Source organism: Canis lupus, chromosome 3 (genome assembly GCF_003254725.2).
Source record: "Canis lupus dingo isolate Sandy chromosome 3, ASM325472v2, whole genome shotgun sequence".
Classification (NCBI taxonomy): Eukaryota; Metazoa; Chordata; class Mammalia; order Carnivora; family Canidae; genus Canis; species Canis lupus.
Genome location: NC_064245.1, coordinates 51,394,106 through 51,416,343, shown reverse-complemented (window position 1 = coordinate 51,416,343; position 22,238 = coordinate 51,394,106). Strand labels below are relative to the sequence as shown.

The window sequence follows — 22,238 nt, the reverse complement described above, 5'->3', positions numbered from 1 at the left end:
TCTAGGAACTGCCTTTCAAAGTGAATCCTTCCAAATAAACAGAGTTGAGCAGATTGGCCTGGGACCAGGGGACGGGGTGCCTAGGGGCACCCCAGTGTTGGCTTGGCCCCCAGGAAAAGCAGGCAGGATTTGAGTGCTATTATTAACTCTTACGTGTGGAAGTGGCTCCAACAGCACCAGTCCCCGCCTGGCCTTGCTTTGTGCAGGGAACCACCTGCCTGATGGGGCTGTGGGTGGGGCCCAAGGACTTCTCAGGAGAGGCGCTAGCAGACAGTAGGAGACATATAAGAGAACAAGGAAATGGATGCATGCGTTTGCTATTGCTGAGTGTGTGGATGGGGGCGGCCGTTCTGGAAGTGGTTTGGCATTTTCATTACCAGGCTAAAATCATGGGAAAGCCCGTGTCACAGTAACTCCATGTCTGAGACTTTCACCTTAAGGTAATAATAACAAATGGCCACCCATATTTATGTTTGTGGACGCTCATTCCGCTGCAACTGACACAGCCAACTTGATAAAGTCCAAATTGTTTAAATATCTAATGATAAACAGCTGATGAACACATTCTGGTCCATCCATACAGTGTAATTCAATGCAGACCTTAAGAATGACCATTTTCCAGTATGCCTGTGTGGCTCAGTGGTTCAGTGTCTGCTTTTGGCTCAGGTCTGGATCCCAGGTCTGGATCCCAGGGTCCTGAGATCGAATCCCACATCAGGCTCCCTGCGGGGAGCCCGCTTCTCCCTCTGCTTATGTCTCTCCCTCTCTCTCTTTGTCTCTCATGAATAAATACATAAAATCTTTTTTAAAAAAGAATGACATTATTCCAAAGTAGATTTTTAATATTTCTGAAAGGGCATACATGCAAATAGTAAGAAAGCCCAGTGGCATAGAAGCTAGTGTAATGACAAGTGTCCATCTCTGCCTGATTTTCTGCTCCTGGGGCCACCACTGTGAGGTTCTTGCATATCCTTCCAGAGATGATCAATCCCTGGACAGAAGTTTCCCAATTACTTTTATACAGACATCACTTGTATTCACATTGCTGGGCACCATATTATTTTTGCCAACAATTTATCCTTGAGATTGTTCCCTGTCAGCTCACAGAGATCTACTGCATTCTTTTTTTTTCTTGTTTTTCACCTTTATTGAGTTCTAATTAATATATAACAGTGTGTAAGTTAGGGTGTATGGTGTGATCATTCGATACATGAATATATTTACTGTGTTCCTTTTTTATAGTTGCGTATTTTAAAAATGATACTTTAAAGCAATGTTTATTGAAATATTGTGTGAAAATGTGAACAATGTATTTCCCAGTGAGTAAAGACTGCAAGCAGTTTCTTGCTAGGTTCCCCCCCCCCCCCCCCGGCCCCTAAAATAAAGGGGAAGTACTTTCATATTTATACCTAGAAAAATCCCAGGACCTTATTGACAGATCAGAATGGAAATAGTGGTTATGTTTGGTTGGTAGGATTATGGATGCTTTTTTATTTCCTCCTCTGTGATTAGTATTTTCTTTGTGTTCCAAGTTTTCTGCCCTGAACCTTAAAACAAAGCAAGAAGCTGCTGGGGTGGTAGGCTGCACTCCTTTACTGAATGGAGCATGATGACTGGTTCCCCACCAAGGCTCCATCTGCCCCTTCAAGGGGACGACCTGGGCTCTGGAGTCAGGATTACTGACTGCACGGACCAGGGCTCCTTCCCATGGGTTCTCAGGCCACTTGCATCAGAATCACTGATGGTAGTGGGGACTGATTAAAATGAGCTTCCTGGGCCACATCTCCCAAATCCAGTATTCTGGTGGTAGGCCCTAGGAATCCATATTCTTAAAAAAACACGCTCCGTGATGATGGTGCTCATGAATGTTGGGAAAACTTTGCTGTAATCAAAAATTGGCAAACTTTTTTCCTAAAACCCAGATAGTAAATATTTTAGACTTTGCTTGCCATCTGGTTCCTGTTGCAATCACTCAACTCAGGCTGCTGTAGCAGGAAAACAGTCATAGACAACATGTAAATAAATAGGCTTGGCTCTGTCCTGATAAAACTTTATTTATAAAAAGCGGCAACAGATTGATGTGACCCACAGGCCATAGTTGCAGGCTCCTGATGTAGATTGACACATAGTACCCTAAAACATCAATCAGAAGATGGGAGAACTTTCCAAGAGCTCCTCATATTTGGAAAATCAGGTCATATTACAAGAAGTAACCATTAATAAAGTGCTTTTTACATGCCAGGCACTTTTCAGACATAAGCAAAACTTAAAATAATGTAGCACAGTAGCTATCCTTCGTATTACCTCGACAAGGCAATTGAAGAGATGAGCCGATTAACCTGAGATGACATTGTGATGGCAGTTTTGCCTGAACGCACAGCCGAGGAGGAAGGTTGTAGTGTGACAGTCCTCTTTCTCTCTAGGTTTTGGGAAAGAATAATTTTAGAGTCTGCTTCCAGGGCATCAGGTATCCCCAGGTCCCTCCAAGTTCCCGAACTAAGAAGGAACAGCCAGAGCTGTGCACTTGGTGGTAGTACAAGTCCTGGGATCCCTCTGTACCTCACTGTTGCCTTAGCTGAGTGGTGTCCTGAGCCATTGTGGGATCTCTAGGCCCCATGGGCATTAAGAGTCTTTCTTGTGGCCCTCCTCTGATGACTGCTCAAGGTTTCAGGTAGCTGATGTTCATTCACCCCACTTGGAGACCATGGAGATGGACTGATAGGCAAGCCATCTGAGGCAGGTCTGCTGAGCAAGAGTGACCATGTCTGATGTCTGGCTCGTTCTTCTCCTCCCTTCATTTCCCCACCCCAGCCTGCCTGAGCTTCAGCCACCTCGCTGGCTCAAGAAGAAGCAAAAGCCCCTGAGACAGGTTCTGAGGCTGGTGGTTCAGCCGGATAGCTTTGCCCAGGCAGCTATGGGTGGATCAATACCCACTGAGAAAACTGGTAGCTACCAATTTCTGAGAGCCTAGCTGGCCTGGAGATGCTGGGTTTGTTACATAAAATCTTGAAGGTTTGGCTTACTCACTGAGTAAACTGAGATAATTTACAGAAAACAGTAACCAGAGCCTAGAATCCAATACCCAGGGCAGAGTAACTGCTCAATCAAGCAGCAGCTAATTATACGTTCTCATTATTCTGACAGTCAGGAGTCCCTGTGCTTGACATCATCATCCCATTTTCTATAGACAAGAGAGCTGGGGTTCTGGAAGCACTGGTTAGGTTGTGTGGTCTGTCGGACTCCGAAGCTGTGTCCTCCTAGTGTTGTGCGTTTTTTTTTTTTTTTTTAACTACTTACTCTTTTGAGAGAGAGAGAGAGAGAGAGAGAAGCACAAGCAGGGGGAGCAGCAAAGGGAGAGGGAGAAGCAGACTACCCGCTGAGCAGGGAGCCTGACATGAGACTCGATCCCAGGACTCCAGAATCATGACCTGAGCTGAAGGCAGACGCTTCATCAACTGAGCCTCCTGGGCGCCCCAGTGTTGTGCATTTTAAAGTCAGAATAGAAGGGGCTCCAGGGCTGCTGGGAGCCATGGTGCATCCCAGCCTAAGAAGCTGCAGAAAGCCCGTGACAGATGGGTCTTTACTTCCCTCCATCATCTGAGAGCCTCCAGCCTGCTCGCAGAACTGGTCTAGTGGCAAACTCCCCAAGTACCAAGAGGTACTTTCTCTTATCAGCTAATAATCTGCTTATCCTGCCTCAGGTAGACCCCCAGCTACAGGTTAGTGGGGCCCTTTATGGCACTGTTCCTGGCCTTTTGAGCCCTGCCCCCACACTTTCCTGCTCTGTCTTCCTGTGTCTCTCAAAGTGCATGCTAACAACATGGCACACTCTGGCAGGAACCCCGTTTCTAGATTCCACCTGAGGGCTTGGCTCAGATTCAGAGATAGGGCTGAAACAGGTGAGAAGCAGAGGCCTTGGCCAGCATACCTCAAACTGTGCTCAGGGGTGCCGCCTACCCCCCTACCCCCGCCCCATCATTTGTATCTCAGGGAACTGTCCGGTGAGCTAGAGATTTAAGCATTCATTCTTGACCCCTTTCTCTCCCTCCCCTTGCAGTCCCCACCCCGCCACCGCTGCCTGCTCTGGTACAGCCCCAGTCCTGTGGCTGTCACCTCTTGTGTCCCTCTGGAAGCGGTCCCCTCTGTCTTTGCACGCTGCCTTCCGTCCGTCCTGGGGAACCCCCTCCAGCCCTGGCCTTTCTGCCTGATACCCCCACTGCAGTCAAAGTAGCAGAGTCCTACTGGGCAATGGAAATCTGCTTGTGTCCTGTTCAGTGCTCCAGAAACTCCAGGCTTCCTCCTGCTCTTAGGAGAAAAGCCGACACCCTTGATTTTCACTCTTGCCACAGCGGCCATTCCTCTGCTTCCCCGATGTTCTGTGCTGCCCAGGACTGCCTCGAATGGTCCTCATGGCACAGCTTCCCGGGTTCCCAGCTCTTCCTTTCTGTTCCCAATCTTCACTCCTCCCAGGATGCCTGCCCTGACCCCCTAGAGCTGTGTGTGGGGGTGCCCCCATGACTGGCCTTTATAGCACCATGCACCTTTCTTCTATAGTACCTTATGTGGTTTTTGAAGGAGGGTTTGGTGAATGCTTGCCTCTCCCAGCAGGACTGTGTTGGGCTTGCTCACACAGCATTATTAATGCTGGTAGATTGCCTAAAGTGGTGTGTGTGTGTGTGTGTGTGTGTGTGTGTGTGTGCAAATGTCCTCTGACATTTGGGCTTCACACCCAAAGGGCTGGACCCTGGCGCTCCTCCCTGGATCACCAGCACCCCCAGTTTTGTTACTACTGTGATGAGACTTGTGATCTGGGATATTTCTTTTGATGCCTGTTGATTTACCAGTAAGCTAGAGATGGGAATATTCTCTTCCAGTTAACAGCTCTTCCCATGCATTGCTCCCCCCCTACCAACCCCTATGGCGTCTCCCAGACAGGAAGACACCAGGATGGAACTGCCTTTCCCTAAGATCACACCATGTTTCACTGGCTCTCTAGTCTCTCTCAGCAACTCTTCTTAATCCACAGCCTGTGCAGACTTGGGCCACTTGTATGGCGTATTCTTATGTTCACACCACTGCGATTTCCTCCCTAGCCTGCTCCTGGTGCTCGTTACAGCTTCCTAGTCAGATGGGCCTGGCGTCGAGTCCTGGTGCTGCTGCCTGGGAGCTGTGACCCTTACGGTGACTTATTAACTATTCTGAGCTTCCATTTCCCCAGCTGACAAACGAAAGCGGAATCTTCATTATGCAGGGTAGATGAGAATTAAGTGAAATTATGTACATAAAGCAATTCACTTAGTCCCTGGCCATGTAGTAATCACTCAATTAAGGTGGTGAGGGGAGAAATATTCTGACTCCCCGTGCATTCAGAGAAGCTGTGAGTCATCCACAGGTCTTGCAATGGCTTTGATTTGCAGCCTTGGCCTGACCTTAGAATCACTTAGGGATCTCTTCAAAATTCCCAATGTCCAGATTGCTCCCCTGACCAGAGAAATCAGAGTCTCTGCAGCTCTCCCCAGCCTCCTTCTGACAGAGCACAAACCCTTTGGGGCATATGGAGGTGGGAGGGATGAAGACGTGGCAGAGAAAGCTCTCATATATTGGGCCCCCGCTATGTGTCAGGCACTGTGCCTGGCACTTGATGTGTTCTCATTTATTATCACTGTGATCCTGTGGTACAGGAATTATTGTTTCTGGTTCCTCTATAACCTTCGGGAAGGATGAGTGACTTGTTAATGTCAGGCATTGGCTGGCTTAAGGAGGAGAGACGAAGAGATGAGGGTGGCGCTGGGGTACTCTCCTTTCGTTGGGTCCATTTCTGCCCTCGGACATGTGCACTCCTTTCTCGAGGTGGCTGGCTGAGCACCCAGTTTTCACCACCCTCTGTGTGGGGGCTGGCGGCCACACCTGTCCACCTGCAGTGTTTAATGACCCAGCCCGCTTGCTGCTCATCGGGGCCCTCGCCAGTCATCTGCCACCTGTTCCTCCATGTGTGGTCGGTCGTGCTGTTTGCTTAACGGGGAGATTTAAGTGCCTCACAAAGGCTCCCCGTGGATGAGGGGAGAAGCATTCGCTGACTGGAAATGGGAGCATTGTTGTTGTTGTTGTTGTTTTACTGCCATTAATTTGCAGGCTTTCCATCGGGTTGGGAAAAGTGAGGGATGAGTTGGGCACAGAGAGGGAGGGGCTCCTCCTTGCCTGACTGTACAGGTGGATCAGAGGGGCAGTTCTGGAGTTCAGAGCATCTAAAACTTTACTGTGCATGCACAACACTCAAGAATCTTGTTAAAATGCAGACTCTGACGGGATAGGTCGAGGCAGGGCCTGAGAGTCTGCATTTCTCATAAGCTCCTGAATGAGACGGATCCCACTGGTCTGCCAGCCACACTTGGCTTTAGCCAGGTTCTAGCTTCTGATGAAGGACACTCATGTCTGTGTTCTGGTCCCTGCAATTTCCATTTGAGGAAGTGCCCTGGTATGGCTCAGAAACCTGGGTGTTAGCTCTGGCTCTGCTCTCATTTATCTTCAGACATCCTACGAGCTTCACTTTGTCCTCCATAATAGGATGTGGTTTAAATGACTTTCAAGGTCCCTTCTGGTTGTACCATTCTGTAATTCTGTCAGTTGGGTTGGAGAAGGAAAACAGGGTAGGAGATCAGAGGCAGCATGGAGAGGAGAGGGTGGAAAAGAACATCCATTGCACAAATTAGTTTTTCCTCTGAGGTCACCAGGCCTAAGCCAGGAGGGGTCAGAGGTCAGAGGTTAAGGGAGATGGCCAGTGACCTTCCTCTTGTGTGTCTAAGAGCCCAGGGCAGACTGAACTTACTTTCTCACTCACATGTGGCTTCTCTGGATGGCAGGAGTGTACCTGGGGACATTTCCCATTCTGCAGGTCCTATGGAAGATCTTCTCTGTAGGAGGGTACAAGTCTAGCCAGGTGGGGATGCAGACCTGTGCACTTTTTTTGCCCTTAATGGGCACAGAATGTAAGAGATATGTACGTTACAAGACCTGGAGTCTTGTCACTTTTTGGATTGGAATCCCTAAGTCCCTCTATCAGCTGGGGAACTGTGTGCCACCAATGGGGATCTCTTCTCATGGGGTGCTGTCAGATTCTCCTGACACCATGACGGCTGACCCCTGCACCTACGTGGCTGCCACCACATCTCTAGGATGGCACTTTCTCTTTCCACTGGCCTGTTCTTGGGGGGCTTCCCAGTCGCTTGCCCCTCCCCACCATGTTGATCTGTTGGATCCCCAGGTTCTGACTCCTTCCAGTCTGGACTCTCCCACTGCCACCTGGGACTCAATAATGATACTTCACTCGATTTGGTGAGTTCCAGTCTAAGGTTAGGTGGTATTTTCATTTCACCATTTCCGGTAGAAGTTTTCACATGCAGTAGGCTTTATCCAGCCTACCCAACTAGACATGTCCATCTGGAAGTGGGTGGACTTGGGTTCCTGTCTCGGTGATTGCTCTTGGCAGACATGGGATGGGCTGTGGTTGGGCCAGGGGGGCCAGGGAGGGCCGTCAGAGCTGGTTATTGTCTCTGCCAGCCTTTCTCTAGGGAGTCTGTGACACTTTTGGAGTGTTCTGGTACAGATGGCCATCGCCTGTAGCCTCCGGACTCACAAAGACTCCAGAACTGGGGACCTTTAGTTATTTTTTTGTATTTCATATACTTATTTTTATAAAAGGAGTGTAGCCACATCATAGAAGATATAAAAATTACTGAAAAAAGCAGTAATTTCATTATTCAGTAATTATCAATGTTAGCATAATGCATGTGAATGCGATGTGAACACACACGGGCACACACAGATCTAGGCAACATCGGTCTATACCTGGGTATCTAGATCCACGTACACACTTTACAAGTATATTTAAATGAAAATCATCTTGAACAGTCCATATGGTTCTTGATCTTTATTTCCCACCCAACAGGGTTTCCTAAATATCTTTCCATGCCATTCATGGGGCCCATCTCTTTAGCTTTTCCCACGACTGTGCAAATCTTATTTCTCTTCCTTGCTTTCCTCTTTTCATGTTGTTTGTATATTATGCTTTTCATTTGGTTAATTCAGAATTTATTCCATGTGCCCTGAGGCTACATCACAAGGGGGATAAGGGTGTATTTATAAAATGTGAATGAGCATAAGAAAGACCCAGTCCCTGCCTTCTCTGCTTCTCGCTCCTCTCAGCTACCTCGATGCAGCCCGGCTTTGTTCAGGTGGCATCAGGTATAGAGAGGCTTGGCAGAAGCTGACTTAACCTTCTTCTGTCTGCGGCGGCCGTGGCCACGCAGCATCAATCACCAATTATGGATCACCTACTGTGGGGCATTTCAAAGGCCTTGAGGGTACAGCTCCTCCAGGAGCAGAAACCAATGTGGAAGCCGGGACGGGCTCCAGTGAAATATGTAATCCTAACAGCAGAATCCTTAATCATATGCACATGCAGGTCACACTTAAAGACGGGTTTGAGCTGCACGAGGCCACTCATACACGTATGGCCTTCGGTGCCACTAACATGTTTTCTCTTACGATTTTCTTAATAACGTTCCCCACCCCCCGCCGGCTTACGTTATTGTGAGAATATGGCATAGGATATACATACAAAATACATGTTACTCCACTGCTTAGGTAATTGGTTAGAATGCTAATCAACAATAGGTTATCAGCAGTTAAGATCTAGGGGAGTCAGAGGTTATGTGGATTTTCACCTGCATGAGGGTGGGTGCCCCAATCCCTGCGTTATTCAAGGGGTGGCTGTACACACACACCCAACAAATGCTGGTAGAGGGAGATGGGGCAGCGGGAGGCAGTGGCTGTGAGCACAAGCTTTGGTGTAAGATAGGAACCAGAGTCGTCGACTTGGCATTTTGTTTCTCGGGCAAGTCACTTAGACTTTCTGCACCCCAGCTGCCCGCATTTGTAGATGTGAATGAATTGTGCCTGCTTGAGAAGAGTTTTGAGAGCATCAATTGGGGTCACATATGGGAAGCACTCAGTGCAGTGACTCACACATGGCCAGTACTCAGAAGGTGGCCACTGGCATATTTTTAGGGATCTCATAGGTGAGAGAAAGGCAGTGCTTCCCCAGGTGTGTGTGTGTGTGTGTGTGTGCATTTCCACTCATGAGGTCCCTTTCTTTTGATGAACTTAGACTGTTTTATGGAGTTATTTTTATTCCACCTCAGTAGGAAGCATAGGGAAAAGATACAGCCCTGCTTTCATTCTATAGAAAGATAACTTCAGACCCAGAGAAGCAGCAGCATGTCAGGGCTGGTGGAAAGAATGTCACACCAGTGGTAAGGAGGGGCAGGCTCTCTTCCTGCCTCTGCTGCAGAGTGGCCTGGGGTAGTCACTACTCTCTCTGACCCTCCATTTCCATGATTCAGGATGAGCCAACTGGTTGGGCCACCTCCTAAGCCCAGCCCTGTGTGGCCCTAAGGCAGCCATCAGCAGCCCGCCCCCGGAATCATTCCCCTCATCCTGGGTAGACATTCCCGAGGCATTAGCATGGACAGTCAGGCCAGCGCTCACTAGCACCCAGGAGAGCCACAGCTCCTTGAACTTGGCGGTGTGAGCATACAGTGGGGGAGCACAACAATCATCCTGTCCATGGCCTCACCAGAATGCACTTGGTTTCTCTCAGTGTAGTTCAGCTTGAATTATTGATGATGATCCTTCCAAGTCATTTGGGAAGATGAATGAAACCTTAGTAATTGGTGCCCCTTGCACAGTCTTGTCTTGGCTAACGTCTATTGAGATGTCAGCCCATGGAGAGCGCCAGACTTGAGGATTTCTGCCTTGCCGTCAAGTCAGGTGAGAACTAGCCGAGTTCCAGCAGACTACATGGTGCCCAGCCTGTGGAAGCAGAGCAAGACTAAGCTCTGAGCCCCAAACATAATGGGGCATGTAAACAGATACTGGACACTGTGGTTCTTGCCTCAAGACCCTCTCGGTGGCTGACTCATCCCCTGTGTTCTCTTTCCCCCTCCCTGCCGAGGCCGGTGAACTATTTAGGGATGCTTTATCCTCCATGATGTATACAGCCCATTTCCTTGACCTCGTTGCACAGAGCTGGCCTTGGGGATGATGAGATGACCTGGTGAAGCAGGGGCTCAGGCTGAGATAGGGCTGGAAGAGGGCAGTGAGCTCACACACACACACACACACACACACACACACACACACACAATTGGAAGTCACTGAATTTCAGTGTTGCTAGCTGGGTAGTGGCATCAGCATGACACTGTCAAGGATAGCTCACCAAAAAGTCAAAACATTGTGCTGATGACAGAGTGGGAAATAGCAGCCATAATCTTCACGCTCACAAAAGCTTGTTAAGGAAGGAACAAGTGACCAAACATTCGGAAGACAGGATCTCAGATTGCAGCAGCAGAGACAGACACTGTTCTAAGGAAATGCACATCTTCATTAGAAACAGTAGAATGGATTTCAAAAGGAGGTTGAGAAATATCTTCAGTGCATAAACTACAACTTACTCTGAATCTAGGCTGGAAGGAATGTGACGTGCAGCTCTACTACATAAACCTGCACAGGGTAAAATGTCATCGTCTTTCAGTGTTAAATAAAGATGGATCTGTGCCTTACACCACTCACCAAATCTTGTCATGTTGGAGCCAGAAATTTTAAATTAGTGTGATTTGTAGCTAAGATGTTCTGCAAAGTGGTAGTCTCTGCCCCAGGATGAGCCCTGTGGTTTGAGGCAGAGCAGGTGTGTCTAGACTAGTTGGGGAGCACAGAGTCCATTGCACTAGGAATGATAGACTGGAGAGGAAATTCAGTAGCACAGCAAAGCTAAGTCAGCAGCCAAGTGTATAGGAAGTATGTTTGCTGTCTAGACTTGTCCACTGGTGTCCCATAGAACGGAGTCCAGGCCATGCCGCTCCAACCAGGGTCTCTAGGGTGCATCTAGTCTTCTGGATTCTGGCTCTTGAGGGGGACAGGGCCCACTGTCTCTAGTTAGTGTAGGAGGAGCTCTTTGGTGGGGGTGGGGGGGTTGTAGATGGATTTCCATATGCCTGTATCTCTCACCTTCTTGTGGGAAAACTGATGGCCTGGCCCCCGAAGACTTGTGCCATTTGAACATCACTGTCCTCCTACAATATCCCTAGCAGTGGTTTTATCGAGAGTAAAAGACTGGCATGGGTAGATGGGCTTTTGAGGCAAAGAAGGAAAGAGGTTTCTATCTTTGTACAGTCTAAAGTCTTTCTGCCTCTTCAATCCATGGGCAGTGTGAAGCTGTCCCATCTTCTCACCACTGTGTCGAATCTGAAAAATCACGCTCTATCTGCCTCCTCATACTGATAGGACGTATGTGTATATATATATATCTATTTGTGTGTATATGTGTGTGTGTATTTATAAAGAGATTTATTTCAAGGAATTGGCTCATAGGATAGTGGGGGCTGGCAAGTCTGAAATCTGTAGAGCAGGCTGGTAGGATGGAAACTCAGGCGGGAGTTCATGCTACAGTCTTGAAGCAGAGTTTCTTCTTTGAGAAACCTTGTATATATATATATATATAATATATATATATATATATATATATATATATATTTCCCCCCCTCTTGGAGCCTTTCAACTGATTGGACAAGGCCCACCCACATAATCAAAGAGTCTCCTTTGCTTAAAGTCAGCCGATTATGGATTTTAACAACATCTATGAAATATCTCCACAACACCACCTAGATTAAGGTTTTGTATTCTTTAAAAAAGGTTTTATTTTATTTATTTTAGAGAGAGAGAGTGAGCAGGAGCATAGCAGGGGGAGGGGCAAAGGAAGAGGGAGAAGCAGACTTCTTGCTGAAGAAGGGTCCTAGGATCATGATCTGAGACAAAGGTAGGCACTTAACCGATGGAGCCACCCAGGCGTCCCTTAGATTAAGGTTTGATTAAATAGGTAGACACTATAGCCTCACCAAGTAGACACATAAAAGTGATGATTATGATGCTTAATCTCTCTTAGCCCCAGTGTTCCTTATCCTTAATGGAGTTATAATATCTATAACCTAGGGTTGTCATGACGATTAAGTGTATTGATATCCGTGACATTCTTAGCCTGTCCCCAGTAGGTACTTACTGGTAGGTATGTAGCTGTTGGTTTTAGTATCATGAGCAATGGCCATGGAAGATATGTGCAGAAGCACCAGAATGCCCTCCATCAACTGTGCCTGGAAGCAGCCAGACCCTCCTTTGTGCAGTAGCCCTTCCAGCTAGTACAGACTGACTTTGAAGGTCTCTGGGATTCTGGAAGGAGATCCTCAGCGTGGGAGTGGAGATGAGGGGATATTTCTCAGCTGATTTAGAAGGTGATTGTGTGGCTATTGGTAAGAGTCTTCTTGGGGAGGTGTTGGAGGGTGGCAGATTCTTCTGAGAGCCTTTAAGACCATGCTTAATCCCCCCCTCTCTTTTTTTTTTTTTTTTTTTGCTTTGTTCTTCCCAGGTGGTCTATGTATAGGAAGTTGTGTGTTTTTGTTTGTGTATTAGTATGACTAAATAGAGATACTTAATTCAGGTCTAGCGCTCGTGAGGAGTTAGAAATATCTTCACAAATGCCTCTTACTCAGGAGGCCTCCCCAAGAACCACTCTTGCTTCTTCTGTTAGCATCCTGTCCCTGTACCAACAATTCTGTTGCACAGGACCAGGGGAGACCTGAAGCTGGCTCAGTGGCCCTGGGCAGGTCCTTATACTGGTGGGTGGGGATTCCTGTGTCCTTCTCCTCTTTCCAGCTGATCCCAAGGCAGGAGGCATTTGTAATCTGATTGGAGAGAGGCCTGGGCATGACATTCATTGTAGGGCCGTGTTTTACTAAGCGGTCAAGACTCCTGTGCTTCACAAGTCAGGAATTTATTTCTTGTGACCTTCTCTGATGCATCTTCTTGTTCCACCTGCTGCTGACTGCTGTCAAGTAGAGGTAAGGTGGCCAAGGCCTACTTCAGTTCACAGAAGGTAGAATAGGAAGCTCTGCTGGGCACCTGAGGTTTACCAGAGCTGTCCATGGGGATTGTTGGCTGCTGGCTCTGTGATGAACTGCCTGATGCTTGGTTCCCCTTGGCCACTGTTTCTTGCATCTGAAGCTCTATAGATGCGCACCCTGTGAAGATCAGGGGTAAAAGGTGAGATGTGTCTTTCTTGGCTACTTGGTTATAATACACTTACAACAATATCAAAACCCCTTGAATCGTTCTTTGGGGCAGAGCTTGATTCCTATTTCACCTCTTTGCCATGTGTCTCTCCTTTTCTCAGTGGATTCTGAAGAGATCTTAGTGACTGAAAGGTGGCCAACCCTTGGGCTGAGAATGGGGATGGTGGTGTGTAGAGGAGTGAGCCTGAAGGAACTGAATGTTGAGACCTCATTCTTCTCTCTGGAGGAATAATTCCTGTTGTTCACATAGTCTGCAATTAAGCTTTGTCTGCCATGGCTGCCCTGGGGAGAGAGCTCCCAATCCTAGAGTTCTCAGACCAGAGAAGCTCCAGATCATCCTGGCCAGCTCTGTAGTTTCCTCTCCAAACCCTGAAGCCTTCAAGTATGTGCTTCTGGGACTGAATTCCATGCTCTGAGTTGTTCATTGTGTGGGTCACCTCACTGCAGTGGCCAATTTCTGGTTTCAGTGTCTGTTCCCTGTTTTTATGAACACTTAGTAGCTATTAGATCAACATGGTGATAGAAAAAGAGAAAAGTGGTTTTAAGTCCCCCCCCTCCCCACCCAATCTTTGATATAGAGTTGGAGATCGAAGAGCAATCTAGAGACTTCTTGGAGAACAGTGAGAACAGTATGGTTGGGGCAGAGCCAGGCTAGAACCCAGGCTCTTGTCTCCAGACTCTGTGCTCCTCCCACCATAACATTTTGCTTCTTTGATCTTAAATTCTGGCCTCCTTGTCTCATGAAGGGTTTTAGGGACTACTTGGGCAGCTGAGGGATAGGGGACATTGGCAATGTTAAGGGCTGGGCATTGGCATTCCTGTTGCCCTTGAGAACCTACGCCGTTATGGTCTTTCTTCTCATCCAACATTTTGTGGTCACAGTCTGTGTCAGCTTTTAACAGGGACCCCAGCCAAGGCACTTTCTCTCTCCCTCACTCCCCTCCAGGTCACCTTTCGGACTGCTCGCCCTGGTTCTGTGAGCCTCATCTAGGTTGCTGCCATCTCTCTGCTAATGAGCTGCCCAGTGTGCTTTCAGCGGCCACCTCCCAGGAGCCCCTCGCAGCTTCTTGCTCGTCTCTAGTCCCCCTTCTGCAGAATCCAGTCTTAGCACTGCTCAGTGCTCGTCTGCTCTTTCAACCCCGTTCTCTCCGGCTGGCCTGTGTGGGCACCTCTTGTCATTCTCACCACCCTCTTCCTTTCTGGAGTGTCTTTCAGGATCGTAGTGAAGGGAGTGAGGCCTTGAGCACGAAATATAAGAAGGTGCCAGAAACCCTCAGTAAGCAAGGTTAAAAACAATCAGTAGGGTTTTTTTTTTATATTAATTTTGATCTTCTTTACAGTATTACTTTGCAGTATTATTTCTCTTGCTCACTGAGGCTTGGGCACCTCTTACGTGCTGTGCTGGAAGGGGAATGTTTCATTTGCTGCACCCCGACCCAGTGCCGTCATGCATGCTCCCCACCTGTCTGTGCTCCTACTCTCCTGGCTTTGCCCCTTACCAGCCTTCACTGGTGCTCATCTAGTCTCTTGGCCCTTGTGGACTCATTTCTTATGAATTAATATCCTGTTTGCATCTTTTCCCAGATTGTTAATAAAGATGTTAACACATTCTGTCGGACTCACTCCAACCTCTCCATAGCCTGCCCGCTAACTGGGGCCCCTGCCCGAGAAAAGAAACTGCATTTTATCAGGAGTTGTGGTGTTTGCAATCTCCTGGGGAATATTCCCATCCTGCCCTGGTCTGTGTTATCCTCATACAAGAACCTTAGTGGCTCATGTGCCAGGCATGCTGAAACTCTAGGAATGGTGTGAAAGATAAGCCCTTGTAAATAAGGCTTACATCCTTGTGAATGTTGAGGGCTGATGGCATGCACAGTCTAGCCAGTTTGGATTAATTTTTCAGGGAGGATTTTGCAGAGGCCATGTCAGTTGCTTTTCTGAAGTCCACTCATTGCGCCTCCAGTCTCCTTGGCCACCCACTTGTTTTGTTGGTCAGGAAGAGACCTCACTGCCGTGGGCAGGTGTCTGCTTGTTCTTCTGTGCTTTGGTGTACCGGCCACATAGAAGATATTTATTCTTATTGGCCTCTGTGTTTCAAAAGTAGCTGGGTGAGATTTACCTTTGTTTCTTCTTGTCAAAGGAAAAGATAGATTTTGTAACATAAATTTGACAAAATGGAAGGATGCACTAGAATGATCCATCCTTTACAAACAAGCACACACTTTGAGTTGCCGATGTGTGAAAGAAGGTTGTTTTCTTTGTTAACAAAGTAGTGAATGCCCACAAAATTAACTCAGGAAATAGAGAAAAACATTACATTGTCCTTATACCCCAAACAACCTTAACAGCTTTCCTTTCTGTCCTTTTTACATATTTATCATGCTGTGGATATAATTTTATGTTTGCTTTCACAAAGCATCATATTAAATGGTCTCTGTGTTATTACATAATCATTATAACCATCATTTTTAAGGATCGCCAGCTTTTCAATCCGAGTAAATCTATTTTTTTACATTTAATTGTTCCCTTTTTTTTAGCTGGTCACTTAGGTTATAAATACAGTTATAAATACCAATGAGGTGAACATCTTTGTGCATATAATTTTCCTTAGTTAGGATTAATCCTGTAGCTTAGATTCCTGGTGATGGAATTAATCCCTTGCATTCATGGGGAGGATGAACATACTGCTTTAGAGAAGAGTTTGACCAATCAACAAAGCCAAGGTCAGCATATGAAAGTTCTGTTCCTACTCCTTGCACTGGGTAAAAACATTTTTATCCATGAGTTACTGTTACCCTAGGAGTTCCTCAGATAGACATATAAATAATTGTGGCACTCTCCATAGTAGTCTGGTCCATTCATTTTCTCATGTTAACAGCATCAATGATGGTAGCAATAACATCCTGACTGCTACCTGACATATTCCTTCCATCACCACCGTTTGATAGAAATATATTTAGGCCACATATGTAATGTTAAATTTTCTAGTAGACTTATTCATCAAAGTAAAGTGAAACAGGTGAAAGTAATATTAATACTCTATTTTATTTAACCCAGTATATGTGAAATAGTACCACTTCCACCTGTAGCAGTAGCCACAAATGCTTAATGGCCACACTGCCTTCCACCAAATAACCCAAAACATTCCAGTGAATTCTCTCTTCTTTCTCCTAGGTAGGCTGTGAAAGTCTCTTCTATTTTTCAGCCTCAAGTTCAGGTTTACCCAAAGCTGACTCTGAGGCAAGGACTTGAGGGGTGGGTCGTTGATCTGGGAGGTGATTCTGGGAAGCATATGGGAGCAAGTGAGAAAGTGTGAAGGGAAGGTGAATTTTCCGAGGATGGGTGTGACCCTGAGCGATTATTGCCATGGTTGCCTGGAGCTTCACCTGGCTGGGGACAGTCTGAGAAGTTGAGTGGGACATGCTTCAGAATTGCTCCCCATGGAGATCCAGGGGTGGGGACATTTACTCATGGATGCCTACCCTCCATTCACTGGTTGTACTTGTCTCCAGGGGTGTAGGGTGGGGCCTCAGCAGCAGCATCTGCCTCTGGTCTATGTCAAGGTGTGGTGGGATCTTCTTCTTCCTCTTTCTGCTCTTCTTCTTCATTAGCTCAATGCCCAGCATGGAGCCCAGCATAGGGCTTGAACTCACAACCCTGAGATTGAGACCTGAGCTGAGATCAAGAGTTGGACAGTTAACCAACTGAGCCACCAACATGCCCCAGGACCTTCTTGGATGGGCATGATCCCAGCCCAGGTCATTCTTAGTTGATAGTAATCATGGGTGATTTGAGCTGTGCTCGTGTGTATACAAGCAGCAGAAACTGATTCTTGCCCACCAGGCCAAAACTAATGGACCAAAGGATCTTGAGAATGCTCAGAATGTAATAAGACTGGGGAGGAGGGTGCTGGTTTGGGAAATGGGAGGGACTATGATTTTGTTCTTTGGTATATATAGCAAGCTGGCAGCATAGTTAACATCAGAGTGGTTGAAGTGCCCGCAGTCCCCTTGTTTGTTTCTGAGTGTGAAGTTGGGGAGAGGTCACTCTGGCTGCCTTTTGGAAGGTCAGCACCTAAAATTATCCTCCTAATGATACTACATACAATAAAAGAAAGATGATTCCTCTAGAGGAAATCAAATTGCTATTAAGGGATAAACCCCAAGCAGCTAAAAATGGACAGATGGACACTTGCAGAAGGGGATTGGACTTTCTGGTGAAATCCGAGTAGGATTGTGCCAGTCAATTTTCTGCTTTTGATAACACACTATGGTTATGTGGGACGTCACCGTTGGGAGAAGCTAGATGATGGCTATGTGGGACCTTCCTGTGCTATTTTTTGCAACTTCCTATGGGTCTATAATCATTTCACAATAAAAAGTAATAAAAGGAAAGGAAAGCGGAACTGGTGGCTTGGAGATATAGATACTTTTGGAGTAGAATTTGGAGAAATTGGAGTTTCCAAACCTCACGTTTTTCTCCCGCCTCATCCTCAAGCGCACCAGAATACCAGAGCTAAATCTTTAGACCTCAGCTTTACTCCTCCACCAGCCTTTCAAACCCAAGGAGGGTTAGGCACCCATTTATTTGGATTTTAATGGATTTACAAGTCATTGTATTTATTGAAGTTTATTTTTGGAGATTTGTTATTGATCTGCAGTGAATTGAAGAGGATAACACACAGGTCTGGAAGGGGGCTGGTTCATACAATCAGCTCTCAACCCCATTTCAGCAAGAAGGAGGGGGGTGGATAAGCTCCCTTTTGTTGAAACATTCCCTCCAAATAACAGAAGAGTAGCTATTTCTTTATGTGGCTTCCCAGCCAAAGCCTATTCGGAGGCGATTATTAAGTTCTAAAACATGACCATCGGTATGAAGACAGTCAAGTATCCAGAGAATGTGAATGCATCCATTCTTTGTTCTTACAATGTTCTAATGTCAGAGGAACTAAGAGAGTCTGAGGTCTTGGTGGCAGGTACTGGTAATGCCAGCCCTGTGCACCATTATCTTGGATTTATCCACAACTCCCAGGTAATGGGTGTTGGGAAGCCATTGCTTATCTAAACAAGATCTATGAGCCTTACACCTTCATTTAGCTATTAAATTTCTACCACTAATTCTGTAATAAGCATTTGGCCAATCAGTTTCATTCTATTGTGATGGGTTTGGACAGATTTAATCTCAACGATAAAATTAATTCACGACGATAGAAAATACTGAGCCATATTCTTCCTACTGTCAAAGTCATTCCCTGGGAGTAAATCAACTATTTAGGGAGCAAGATGCATTCACACCTGCAGGGCACTGGAGACTTGCTCAGTCAGAGTTGTGTTGTGGGGCGCTAGACTTTCCCACAGTCCCTTGTTTCTGAATCTGTGTACAGCCTAGCCTTTGGGGTTGGGGAGGGTGTGCTCACAATCTACACGTAATCCTTCTTCCTGGAGGGCAGAGTATTTTACAGGTCTGATCTCATTCTTCCTCCCAGCCTTCTCTGGAGGCTGGGAGGGATCTGCTTTGGGGAAGATTTCTTCTTTCTTCTGAGACCTCTCCACAGCTCACTGGCCTTCAAACAGGAAGAGGAGCCCACTCCACTGACTTTTCCTAAAGAGTTTCCAAGGAGCTGCATTTTCCCTGGCGGGGAATGAGGATGTGTCCTCTGCTTGTATCATGGGATTCAGAGTCAGGGAGGGCTCTGTACAGTCCTGGCTCTACCACGTGGGTGACCTTGCTCAGCCTATTTGCCCTCACTTGCCCTCAGTTTCTTATGGGAATGGGGAGGATGTCACTTGTGCTGTTGAGACATTTAGTGAATGAGAGCTTTTTGTACAAGATAAATAGATTGCCCATGTTATTACTATTAATTTTATAACAAGAAATACTGAAGCCCAGAGAGAGGGTTAAAGGGTTCTCGCTGAGTCATTCACCAGAACCCTGCATTCTGGTCCAGAGTGCCTATGGCAGGGGTGATGCCTGTGTTGTCATGGTTACAGCACAGGCTCTAGGGTCAGATTGCATGATTGCCATTATTACGACCACTTGTATCACCTGAGACAAGTATGCTAAAGTTGGAAATGATAGGACTGTTAGATGCAAACAGAGCCTGTCTGTGAAAATACTGATTCGAAGATCTTTTGTCCCTTCCTTGTGCCCCAGTCAAGCTGCCCATTTGGCAGTGATACGAGGATGAGGATATTTTTCCTCCTTTGTTTCCAGTTCTTTCCAGAACTGGCTTTTTAAAGGAGAAGAATAGATGCTTGACTTTGTGATCCAAATTGAGGTTCTTCCTTGCCAGAAAATGCTTCCCCATCTGTCAGAGGTTTCTTATCAAGGGAAAATAATTTAATGTTTACACTGAAGTAAAGTGACACTTGGTTTTACCTTCTGTGGTAGGCAGAATAATTCCGCCTTCACCCCCTTCCTCCCCAAAAATATCAGGTCTCCATCCTTGGAACCTGTAAATAGTACCTTATAAGGGAAAAGGGTCTTTGCAGATGTGATTAAATTAGGATTTTGAGATGGGGAGGTTATCCTGGATTACTGGGGTGGGGCCTTAAATGAAGTCATGTGTAGAGATAGCTTTATTGTTTCCATTGTGGCCCAGGGCTTGGGCAAGTCCTCCAGGGGGTCAAAAAGCTGCCTGTTGGCTGTACGGAGAGGTTCAGATACAAGCCCTGGCACCAGGGGGTTGCCAGAGGGGCCCTTCCAAAGCTGCTGGGCTCCAGAGGCTCCTAGTCATACTGGAGGGTGAGTCTTTCGATGAGCTACTCACCCAGCCCAGCCCGGGGGCCAGCCAGCCTGCGGAGGTGATTTAGGTGGTCTGGTCTCCCATCTTCTCTATGAGTTTCACCTCTTCATCTAGGAAGTGCCTACCCAGGAAGTCCCAGGCACAAGGGTCTGTGCAGGCTGAACCTAGGTCATGCAGACCCGCAAGGGCTTGGTTCAGGTTCTTCTTCTTTAGGATCATGGCAATTCCCATGGCATCTAGGATTTGACTCTACTTATCTTGGGGTGGCTGCTGCATGTCTTGAAAGGTGTGGCTGCCATACTGGTTTTGCATCTTCAGGAGACACTCAGGACCCTTGTACTTCTCAGCTGACTCTCAGAAGAAGTGGCCCAAGGCCTCCTGAGCTACATGGTCATGGTCGAAATAGAAGCCCAGAGAGAAGTAGGTGTAGGAGGCCCAAAGATGCATGTTGAGGTTGATAGTGGCTTCCACCTCACTGGGATAATTCTGACAAATCTGGGAGCTCCTGGTTGATTGTAAGTTGCTAAGCTCAAAATATGGTGTTGGCTGGTCCCAGAGGCAAAGGATGGCCAAGAAGATGTCCCCAAAGGTTGTGACTGGAGAAAAGGCTGGAGAGTGATTGGAGGCTGCATGAAAGGGCATCCCTGGGTCTATTAGTCTAAGCACTGGTGAAGGAAGAGGCAGATCTGGGAACTTCCAGGTTCTATACATATTTTTTCAAGAGATAAGCTAAGGGAAATTTGAGCCCTCACAAAGAGGGAATGAGCAGAGAGATTTGAAAGGGCAGGCCTCAAAGATTGGAGTGATGTAGTCACAAGCCAAGGAATGCTGACATCTCCCAGAAACTGGGACAGTCTAAGACCAGATTCTCCCCAGGAGCCTTAGGAGGGAGCACAACCCTACTGACACCTTGGTTTGAGCCTAGCGATACTGATTTCCAATTTTTGGCCTCCAGAACTAGGAGCAAATAAATGTCCCCTGTTTTAAGCCACTGAGTTTGAGGTAATTTGTTACCTCAGCTCTAGAAAACCAACATGCCTTCATACTGTTGGGGTTGTCCAGGGGGTCAGCCTCTCCTGGTGGCCTGATTTCCTCAAGAAGGTCAGCACCCTGGAAAGTCTACCCACTGGAGATTAAACCAAACTCTGGTTCTGCTTATGGCTCAGATCTACCAAAGGCAAGGCCATTGTTCTAACCTTCCAGGGTTGATGGTCAAAGAAAGCTGATTTGATGCAGGACATTTGAAGCCATGCTGTGGGAGCCTCGATGGTGATCCTAGCTAAGGGGCCTTGGTGACCAGAGCTGTATCCCCAACCCTCAAAGGGTAGCACTGCAGGGCAGAATGGGTGGTCATACTTCTCGGACCTGCCAGCCCTGCTTGCCCAGAGGAGGCTTTCTGGCTATTGAGGAGCTTGGGGCTAGGGCCGGACTGCAGGCAGAGTGCACAGGAGCTGCTCCGGAGGCTGTGCCTTGGCTTGTCACACCTGTGTGTGAGGCAGGAGGGGGTCTGAGTGTTGTGGTTCCCATTTGCCACATTGTGATGTATGATCCACCGTGAGATGGGATGCATGTAATTTGTGAGCAATATGTGAAAATGCCAACTTCTGCAGAAGGTTTATTCTTCTCAGTAAATTAGGGCAGCATCACGGTTTTTTCATGAACTTGCATTCTGATATGTTCTCTGGATTAGGACAGAAAGGGGTGGAGTTTTAGTGAGCCACACTGGGAATTGCTCACATTTTGGAGACACTTGTTTGGCAGGTGAGCCCTGGAAATTGAAAGAGTCCAAGAACCATGACCAAGGAAACTCCTCCTTCCTTCTAGCCACACATGGGTCAGATGTGTGATCTCCCCACCCTCTTGCTCCTATAGACTTCACTGATTGATCCTGGCACTGTTCGGCGTGGACTCAGGTTCAGAATCCTTCCCAATACCACGCCTTAGTTTTCTACCAGCACTTGACATACATTTGTCATTTTTGCTAATTCCTTCCTCAACACTGAGATAACCACGAATCTGCCCTAATTCCCAGCAGGTATGCTGGTCTTTCCGAAGTCCCTTTTTAAGCACCTGTGTAATGAGAAGCCTAGCCCCCCTTTCTTTGACCGGGATAAGCTGCAGGTAATAAAACCAGTTCCCAATTTATCTCGGTTCCCCGTTTCGAACCATGGCAAACGTCACAATAGAGATCAGGCCTCTGGCTTTTCGGTGGGTCACAGATCACAGAGGAGGCATGAGGACTAAATTTGGAAGTCAGCAGCTGTCCTATGATGGGTGTTGGCTGATTTTATTTTATTTATTTATTTTTTTGAGAT

General features: G+C 47.0%; 1 protein-coding gene and 1 pseudogene across 5 annotated transcripts in view; one reads left to right on the top strand and one right to left on the bottom strand.

Moving 5' to 3' along the window:
- The window catches only part of NTRK3 (neurotrophic receptor tyrosine kinase 3), a 391,217-nt gene that overhangs the window by 149,712 nt on the left and 219,267 nt on the right, over nt 1-22,238 (top strand). The window lies entirely within an intron of this gene.
- On the bottom strand, nt 19,907-20,565 carry LOC118354315 (ferritin light chain-like; annotated as a pseudogene).